Raw genomic sequence first — 8807 nt, 5'->3', positions numbered from 1 at the left:
TAGATTATGTGCGCTCAGGTAGGAAGTGCGCTCGAGTACGGAAAAAACCCCCCTCCAGAAATCAATCCCTCATTGGCACGGCTTTCCGAAAGCGCTGATCTTGAGCATATGTCTTCTAATTACTCTGATGGGAGCTTGCTAATGGGCACAGAGCCGGCCTCGCGCTCACTGCGAATGCTCGTTAATGTCACTGTCACAACGTAGCTCCCCGGGCCCCGAGATCAAGGCTTGGGAGCGTGGACGGCCCCTAACCGCCTCTGCTTCCCCCCGCCAGTACATGAAACTGTCTCACTTCCCTGTCTAATTGCTCTCTAAATTATTAACCTCAATGAAAGGAGGACAGTGTCCCGTTTGACCCGCTTATATAGCTGAAGGTTTGGGAGCCGGTGCTTCATGAGAAATGTGTGAATGCATGCAAATTTAACCATCTGTGGAAGATTTGCCATTTGCACAGGTTATTACCGACTTTGACCTCTCGTATGAATTTCTGCATTTTTTATTTTTTGTTTTACACACATAACTGAGAGACATCTCGGGTTTGTTTTGTTGAATTTGAAAAAGGGAAAAGGGCACTCGGTTCTGACAAATTTAATTAGCCTGTGAATTAGGGCGAATTAATCGCAGCTGTGGGTGTGTGGTTATATTGTGACGTCTCCGCAGGTAAGGAAAATGCCTGTTCGCAGCACTGCCGAAGACTGTGAGTAATTATGTTTGTTTTTTAATACCCTTGTTTTGGCGTAATTGCCAGTCCCAGCATGCCCACACACTCCTGCAAGAACAAATGTGATTTATTCATCAATTCAGTGGTAGAGGTTTACACATTACAAAGCATAAACAATTCCCTCATGGTATTGTTAATAATTCAGTAGGTTATGCGTTAATAATAGATAAATTCTACTGTCTCTGTAAATAGCTTTTAAATGTCACATGCTCCGTTTTAAGGTGCCGTGTTTAACCAGCATGTATTTCATCACCTCAGTTGCCGGATCACCTGTGTGGAACGCTGTTTTCCATTAAATAGTCACTTGTTGAAAGTGTAAAGGCAAGCGGAGCGTCTTTTAAAGGTTATTTTAAAGTAATTTTGTTGGTGAAGCTGCTATTATCAGCAGCTTGTAGAGTGAAAACCTAAGGCAATTCTTTACAGTGTATATCACTTAAATAGTTTTTTACAGCGTATTTTGTAGTAATATCACTTTTTTAAAGTGTAATTTTTTACAGCGTACAGTATATAACTTGTTGTTTTTACAGTTTTTTATTTTTTAAATATTTTATATTTTTTTAGTAATATCTATTTTTTTTGCAGTACAGCATATAGTTTTTTTTACAGTGTATATTGCTTCAAATGTTTTTTAGTTTATTTATTTTTTCGTAATATCGCTTTTTTACATTGTAATTTTTTACAGTGCATTTTTTTTACAGTTTATATCACTTACAGTTTTTTACAGTGTATTTTTATAGTGTGTATCACATATTTTTCAGTTTACTGTAAAGTATTTAAGTGATATATATTAAAATACCTTGTGAAAAATCATATACACTATAAAAAATATCTAAGCAATATACACTTTAAAAATGAATAATAAATAAAAAAAAGATTATTAAGAAAATACTATTTCAGTCTTTGTACTTCACAATTCCATGCTTAATCCAGTGTGTTACTTGCCGCCTTCTCTCTCTCGCTTACATTACTAATACTCTATTCACACACATTACCACTCAGACCCCAGAGGGTTGAACAAATACATTTTGCTTGGTTGGAACAGCAGCCTACGCTAATTATGTCTCTATTTGTTTCTCTGTTTTTGCCACGGGATTGACATCTCGTGGTAACTAGGATTTACACAAGCTTCAGTCTGGATCAGTCTGGAGAAGAGATGATGCCAACCCCTCAGAGGACCTCAGATGATGCCAACCCTGAAACAACATACAGAACTACCACATTTTGCTATAAGTTTGATTGCATCATATAGTAATTGCTGTTAATAGTGTTCATCGTCTGTTTTATTACGTCTTAAATTGATTTTTCCGTACATTTCTGCCATATGTACATTAATTGACAGTCACCACTGATAAGCTACCACTAAATATTGTAGAAACTTAATTTGCTGTAAAGTTGCTTTGCAATGATTTGTATCGTGAAAAGCGCTGTACAAATAGACTTGACTTGACTCTCTCTCTCTCTCTCTCTCTTTTTAATGTTTGTGAAATTTACTAGAAGTTTACTGTTTCTGGGTGAAATTTGTTTCAATGTAAACCCTAAACCATTTTTTAAAACACAGAACAGCATTTATTTGATGCAAAAACAGTGAGAAGCTCAATGAGAATAATATAATTGTATTTTAACCTATACATGTACATTAAATGCAACTATTAAAACTGAAAACAAGGTTACTGTATGTAACTGAGAAAAGAATAGTATCAAGCATCAACTTAATATTTTTTTGATAAATAATATGAATCAATGAATCTTTAAAAAAAAAAATCGATTAATTGAATGAACATTCAGAATTAACTTAATCATTAAAAATAAAGTTTTCCCAACGGTCACTGTTACCGGAAAAGCCGCACTATTTTGGAAACAGTTACTGTTAAGCTAATGAAAAATGCAATTAAATTCATACTGCTTTTAGTTACTTCCTCATTAGTTGCCTGTGACCTTGTGGTGTCTGAAGGACAGTCAAGCAGCTTTTGACATTGACCTTCCGGCTATGGGGAGAAGGTCACTAAAAATGTGGGAATTTTGCTACAACAGTCTGGAGGGTCAGCCTACTAAGATGTCACTTTACAAATGTGTCTCTCCTTCCGTGATAAATGTCCTAGATCAGGTTGATGACACTCAGACACACGGGGAGAAAGCTATTTATGGAGTATGCTAATGGGATATAGGGAATCACAACCCTACTTACACAGATATAGGTCTTTCCCCTCCCATCCCAAAATTTGGTAGCTCATCAGAAAGTGTTCCGAAATCCCACTGAATTGCTCAATGGTGTGTCCCGAAAACATCCCTTTGGGTGTGTAATTTATGTGGTCTGGATCATTGGCTCCTGTCAGAACTGTGTTGATTGTCTGGTGTCTGTTGGACTGTGATTATTTAATCAGGTTCAATGATGCAGAGGAAGCATCAGGATGTATGTTTATTTCTCTTTGGAGTTATCAAAGTGACAGCTTCATGATTTTCCAACACACACTGATGATAAAAAAGGAACGTAAATGCCCACCTACATGCTTATGACTTGAACTCACCCATTCTTTCCAAATATCAGTTAGCTAGTTAGAGTGTTTGGAGAGATTTTCTCATTTATTTTCTCTGTCTCTCTCTCTCTTGCTCGCTCACTTGCTCTCTTCCTCTCTCCCTCTTGAGCTCAGCCGAGTCAATCATAACATAATTTCAAGTGGATAGTTCATTAAGCAATGCAAATTGGAAAATTAAGTGAGCTCTTTAAAAATGCCACCACAAGCACCTCTCCTGTCATCAGTGACAATCAGAATTTAAAGTTAATGCTAAAATAGTCTTTACTTGAAATGTATTTAGTCTATAAATGTTTGCATATTTTAACATTTACAGTCAAAATTGTAAATCAAGAGACGGGTTTAATCATATTTAAATTGGTTGCAAATAATTGTTGCAAACTGTCAGTAGGATGTTAATCACTGTTAAGACAATATGTTATAATTCCAGTTTTTTGTATATATAAGTATGATGTAGAGTAGATTACCCCATTTGTATTTTTTTTTTTTTTTTGGAAGGAAATTAATCAATTTATCCTGCAAAGACATTTAACTGATCAAAAGTCAGAGTAAAGACATTAATAATGTCACAAAAGATTTCTGTTTCAAATAAATGCTGTTTCTAAATTGATGATAATAATAAGTGTTTCTTGAGCACCAAATCAGCATATTAGAATGATTTCTGAAGGATAATGTGACATTAAAGGCTGGAGTGATGACTACTAAAAAATCAGCGTTGCCATCACAGGAATAAATTGCATTTTAAAATATATAAAACATAGAATTTTTTTCAGAACATTAGCGTTTTTACTGCATTTTTTAAAATAATAATAAAAAAAAAAAACGTATTTCTAAAACATAAAATCTCAACAACCCTAAACTTTTTAATGAAAATTCTTTCTCGACCATCGTGGCATAGACTACTGTAGCAAATTTTCTCAACCACTTGCATGAGTTTAGGGGTAACCTGTTTGAAATCAGTCATTATGTTTGCAATTGCATTTGGTGATGCTAGTGGCAATTACATTCTTAACCTTTTAAAGAAGAATAAAAAAGACAAAGCCAGACGAATCAAGACCTAATGGGCTAATTTCTCCACAGCTTGCTCCATTTTGATTGATATGCATTTCAGTTCGGATTGGATTTGAGAAAAGTGTGTGGTTGACAGCAGTCTCTCTGCACAGTTCACAAGATTGATAGATTACCATATCAATATAGTTTCTGTTCACATTTTGTCATTATGACAGCAGAATATGCATATGGTTTGTATTCACAATGTGTGCGGTTTTGAATCTGTTGCTGTTTCTTTCAGTATTTCTCTCACGCTTATAGACTATACTTCAAATCTAAGTTTCATTTCACTATCTGACCAGCATAAACCACAGTGTGTTTGTATCGACTTGAGTATTGTGAGTAGTAGCGCATCTGTTTGTTTTGGCACTTTAGCAACACAGAAGAAGAAGGCTATCTGCTATCTATCTGCTGCTGAGGTGTTGCAATAGATAACTATCTAACTGAGCCAATAGTTTTATACAGTATATGGTTGTAAAAAACACTTGTATTTGTTGTAACGGTTCAACTGGCCCCTGATGGACAAAATCCCAGTGCTTGTGGTCCCCGTGTTGTTTGAGTTTGAGACCCCTGCTCTAGTGTGAAAGTGCCCTGAGAGAACAGTGTTTGAAAAGTAACAAACTAAAACTTGTAGGCCATAGTATATCAAGCTACTCTAAGAAAGGCAATAATAGCTGATTTTTGCAGTCCTGCACTCGGATCTGTAATTCCCTAAACTTCCTCTCTCTCATCCATGAAGTCGCCTGAGGCCTCCTGCCTCATGTACGTTCTCCAGCTGACAGCTTGCAGATCCCATCTCTGCAATTCAGAATGGGATTCATTGCTCTTTGGAGCCACATAAAATCTGTATTGCAACCATAAAGAATTTTAGCACTTTCTTTCAGTGTGTTTTCATCCACCATTTAATTCAAAGAGGTGTACAATACTGCTGTACATTAGTCAGGTCAAAATCTCTCTTAAACAAAAGGTGCACTTGTGCACCTGCTAACTAGAGGTACATTTACTTAATGTATTGTATACTTAATATATTGTTAAGCAAAATAATTGCATAAATAATAAACCCATCTTGTATATGTATGTAAAGAGGTGATTAATAATATCTATCTATCCATCCATCCATCCGTCTCTGTCTGTCTGTCGTTCTGTCATTCTATCATTCTGTCATTCCATCAAGCATTTTTTCATTCTGTCTATAATTCTATCTACAGTATCTATAATCACTGCTTCATACTGGTTATTTTCGACCTCATGCCAATGTCATGTCAGAAGTAATCTTTTGATGTTTTCAAACATTTGTTAATTTTCTAGAAATCTAATCTGTTTCCATGAGTCAGGATTGGCCTTAAGCATCAGTGTAGTTCATAGCTGCTTAACAGTAACTTATTTTACACATGACTGGACATGATCTTGTCATCTTCTAAGCCACTAGCTGCTCAGTCCTGATGAGTGCGACGCTGATCCGCAGGCGCTTTCTGAATGCCACAGCTATAACTATGCCTCTAATTATATTGTGTCTGTTGCTGTCACTGTCTCGCTGTTCCAGACGCAGATGAGACATGGTACCCTCACCCCTGTCAGCCTGATGTCCTCCCGTCATGTTCAGTGAGTGTTCCATAACATCGCTCCGCTTCATCAGAGCTTGTGTTGAGGTAATCAAGTAAGTATGCTATTCAGTACTAAGAGTTTCAAAATAGCATGATGCTTTTGAATCACGTCATCAATGAAGTAAATCTTCATCTCTCTCGCCTCTTTTGCATATGTGTGTGTGTGTCTGTGTTTGCATGGTTAAGCATCCGGTTATCTTTTTAGAAATAAAAATGTCTTCTTGAAAGTCAATATAAAGATCTTTTGGTTGATAATACACTACTTTCAAATGTTTGGGATTAAAAGAAATGAATACTTTTGTTCTGTAAGGAAAATGAAATTGAGCAAAAGTGACAGTAAAGGCGTTTATAATGTTACAAAGAATTATATTGCAAATAAATGCTTTCTTTTGCATTTTATATTTATCAAACAATCTTGAAAAAAATGGTTTCCACACATGACCATGTGAGACTGAACCCTGCAGTAACAATTTATATTAATAATGATTTAGCTTTGTCCTCACAGCAATAAGTAAAATTTTTAACAAAATACATTAAAATAGAAAAGTTATTTTAAATTGTAAAGATATTTCACAATATTATAGTTTTTACTGCATTTTTGATCAAAAAGCAGTCTTGCTGAACAAGGAGACTTTCAAAAACATAAAACATACTGAACCCAAACTTTCTGAACAGTAGTGTATATTTTTTCTCATGAGATGATAAACAAATGTTTCTCACAAACCCTGCAGTAACTATTCAACCATTAGTTTCCATTTTATCTGTCATAGAAAGAAATTCGAGCATTTATCGTTGCTCATTGCATGTGATTAGTGATTTGTCATGCGTAATTTATTAAGCCCAATACTTGATTTTGCTCTGGCTTGACAGTTTGGTTTGAAATCGTTTGTTTTTATTTGCCATTGTGTGCTAACAATATCACATGCTTGTCTTCGGTGACTGGATAATGCAGTATTTTTAGCAGCGAGTGGCAGAGATCAGAATGTCTGCACACGGTCGAAACAAAAGCATTGAAAGAAGCAGCATCAAAAATCTGACAGGGGTCACATGCTAAATTTACACATCACACAGTATTACATAAATGTATTAAGACATCTTTTTCTCATAAAGTAATGGTTGCATCTAGTGACGTGCACAGTGAATGTAATTTTGTTTGTCCTGTAAAACTATAATATCTTTCAGAAAGTTAGTATTATATATGTAAGTTAGAGTGGCAAACCACAATGTACAGTACAGCTGCTACAGATTCCAACTTTTTTTTAATATAAACTTTGATGGATGAAAAGCACCGAGGCAAAGACATTTATCGCACTCAGGAGCAGGAGAGGTCAGCGTGTGCAGTTATTCACTTTTTGACTTTTAGTATTTGGACTCTCTCTCGCTTTCTCTCTTTTTGGCTCTTTGGTAACAGTTCCTCTGTGGCAGTAAAGAAATTGAAAACCGTGACTCACTGATAAGGAGCACAATTGGGGGCCAGTCTGAGGGCTGTCAGACGGAATGTACTGTCTGAAAAGACAAGAGAAAACGAGGGAAGGGCATGTCATGTTCCTCCAGAGTTTTTCAAACTTATCTGCAAGATTTTTGTCCCCAAGTGGCTCCTTAAAATGTAATTGTCCTATCTTGGGCTCTTTGTTCCTTAATAGCTTTATCCGAGAGGTTTGCTTAGTCAGCGGTTTTTTTTGTTGCAAATTTTATTTCCTAAAGAGTTGCTATACTTGCTTAATTCACACGTCTCGGTCAAATCTGAGATAATCAGATTCACTGGCTGTGTCCCAAACCGTAGTAATATACGATCCACATAGACAACTACCTTAAAAGGCAGCATCTTTAATGTGCTACCATGTGGTTGCTAGGCTTTACCATGGCAAATTGCTGTTCTTTAATGTCTACAGTTGATACAAACACATTTTGACCATAGAATTTTAGGTTAAAAAAAAGTTTTTATTTTTATTTTTTTTCTAAACTGCATTATAAAATTCAATCACCATTTAATAAATTATTATTTAATTTAATAAATTATTATTTAATTTAATAAATTATTATTTAATTTAATTTAATTTATACTCTATTAATATATTATCTAATTTCAAGGTTTCAAGGTTTAAAAATGTGTTTTTAAACTAGAGTTTGAAACAGTGGATAATTGTGCATTTTTCTCTCTGTGCACCTGTGTGAGTGAATGTTCATATGGTTTATGTTCCTGAAATGCTCTTGATCTTTAGAAGGCCGTGGTCATGTGACTGTGACTGACAGCCAGGGACATCTGTTTCTGTCCCACAGGGGTTTTGTATAAAATAACTGAAGTTTGTGTCACACACACAGTGGAGTGTGTGTTGTGTGCTGAATAATGAGCCGAATCCAGCCAGAGCTCCTCAAGAGACAGGTGGTCCTGCATCTGTGGAATTTCCTGCCCTGTTCCAAAGCCAATGAAACAAGGGGAAAGTTTCTCAGGTCTGCCATCTTACTTTGACTGCAGTGTCACTCTGATGTGATTGCATAAGCTTGACGTAATGCACAGAACCATGCAGCTGTGGTCTGGGTTTCTTCTGGTTTTGTTTGCAGCACAACATGAAATTCTGCCTTCTCCTTTGAGTTACTTTTGAATGTTAAGATGTTATGAAGAACAATCAATAGAAAAAGCAGGGGGAAAAAAGCACAACCAAACTTGAACACTGACTAATCCATACTGACTAGAATTTGTAAGTTTTTTTGAATAAAAAATAAGTGGTGATTTTAGGGCTTGTTTTTGAAAGAAACCTCTTATACAGAAGATGCCAGCAATACCAGGTTCATTAGTTTGAGTTTGTAGGCAATGCATGAACTTCTAAATGTGTACTGTACACTCAATGCAGTAGTCACTTATATCAAAGTGTCTGCCATATGCATAAATGTAATGGATAT

General features: G+C 35.7%; 1 long non-coding RNA gene across 1 annotated transcript; it reads left to right on the top strand.

The window, feature by feature from the left end:
* Window positions 1-638: 638 nt before the first annotated feature.
* Window positions 639-8548, top strand: LOC107723730 (uncharacterized). Its single transcript, XR_001637950.1, has 3 exons — window positions 639-697; window positions 5846-5959; window positions 8187-8548. It is a non-coding gene; the product is annotated as an uncharacterized LOC107723730 (long non-coding RNA).
* Window positions 8549-8807: the final 259 nt, after the last annotated feature.

The sequence above is a fragment of the Sinocyclocheilus rhinocerous genome, unplaced genomic scaffold, assembly GCF_001515625.1.
Source record: "Sinocyclocheilus rhinocerous isolate Xijiao unplaced genomic scaffold, SAMN03320098_v1.1 scaffold905, whole genome shotgun sequence".
Taxonomy (NCBI): domain Eukaryota; kingdom Metazoa; phylum Chordata; class Actinopteri; order Cypriniformes; family Cyprinidae; genus Sinocyclocheilus; species Sinocyclocheilus rhinocerous.
Note: the sequence above shows the minus strand (reverse complement) of the source record. Positions and strands in the feature narration are given on the sequence as shown.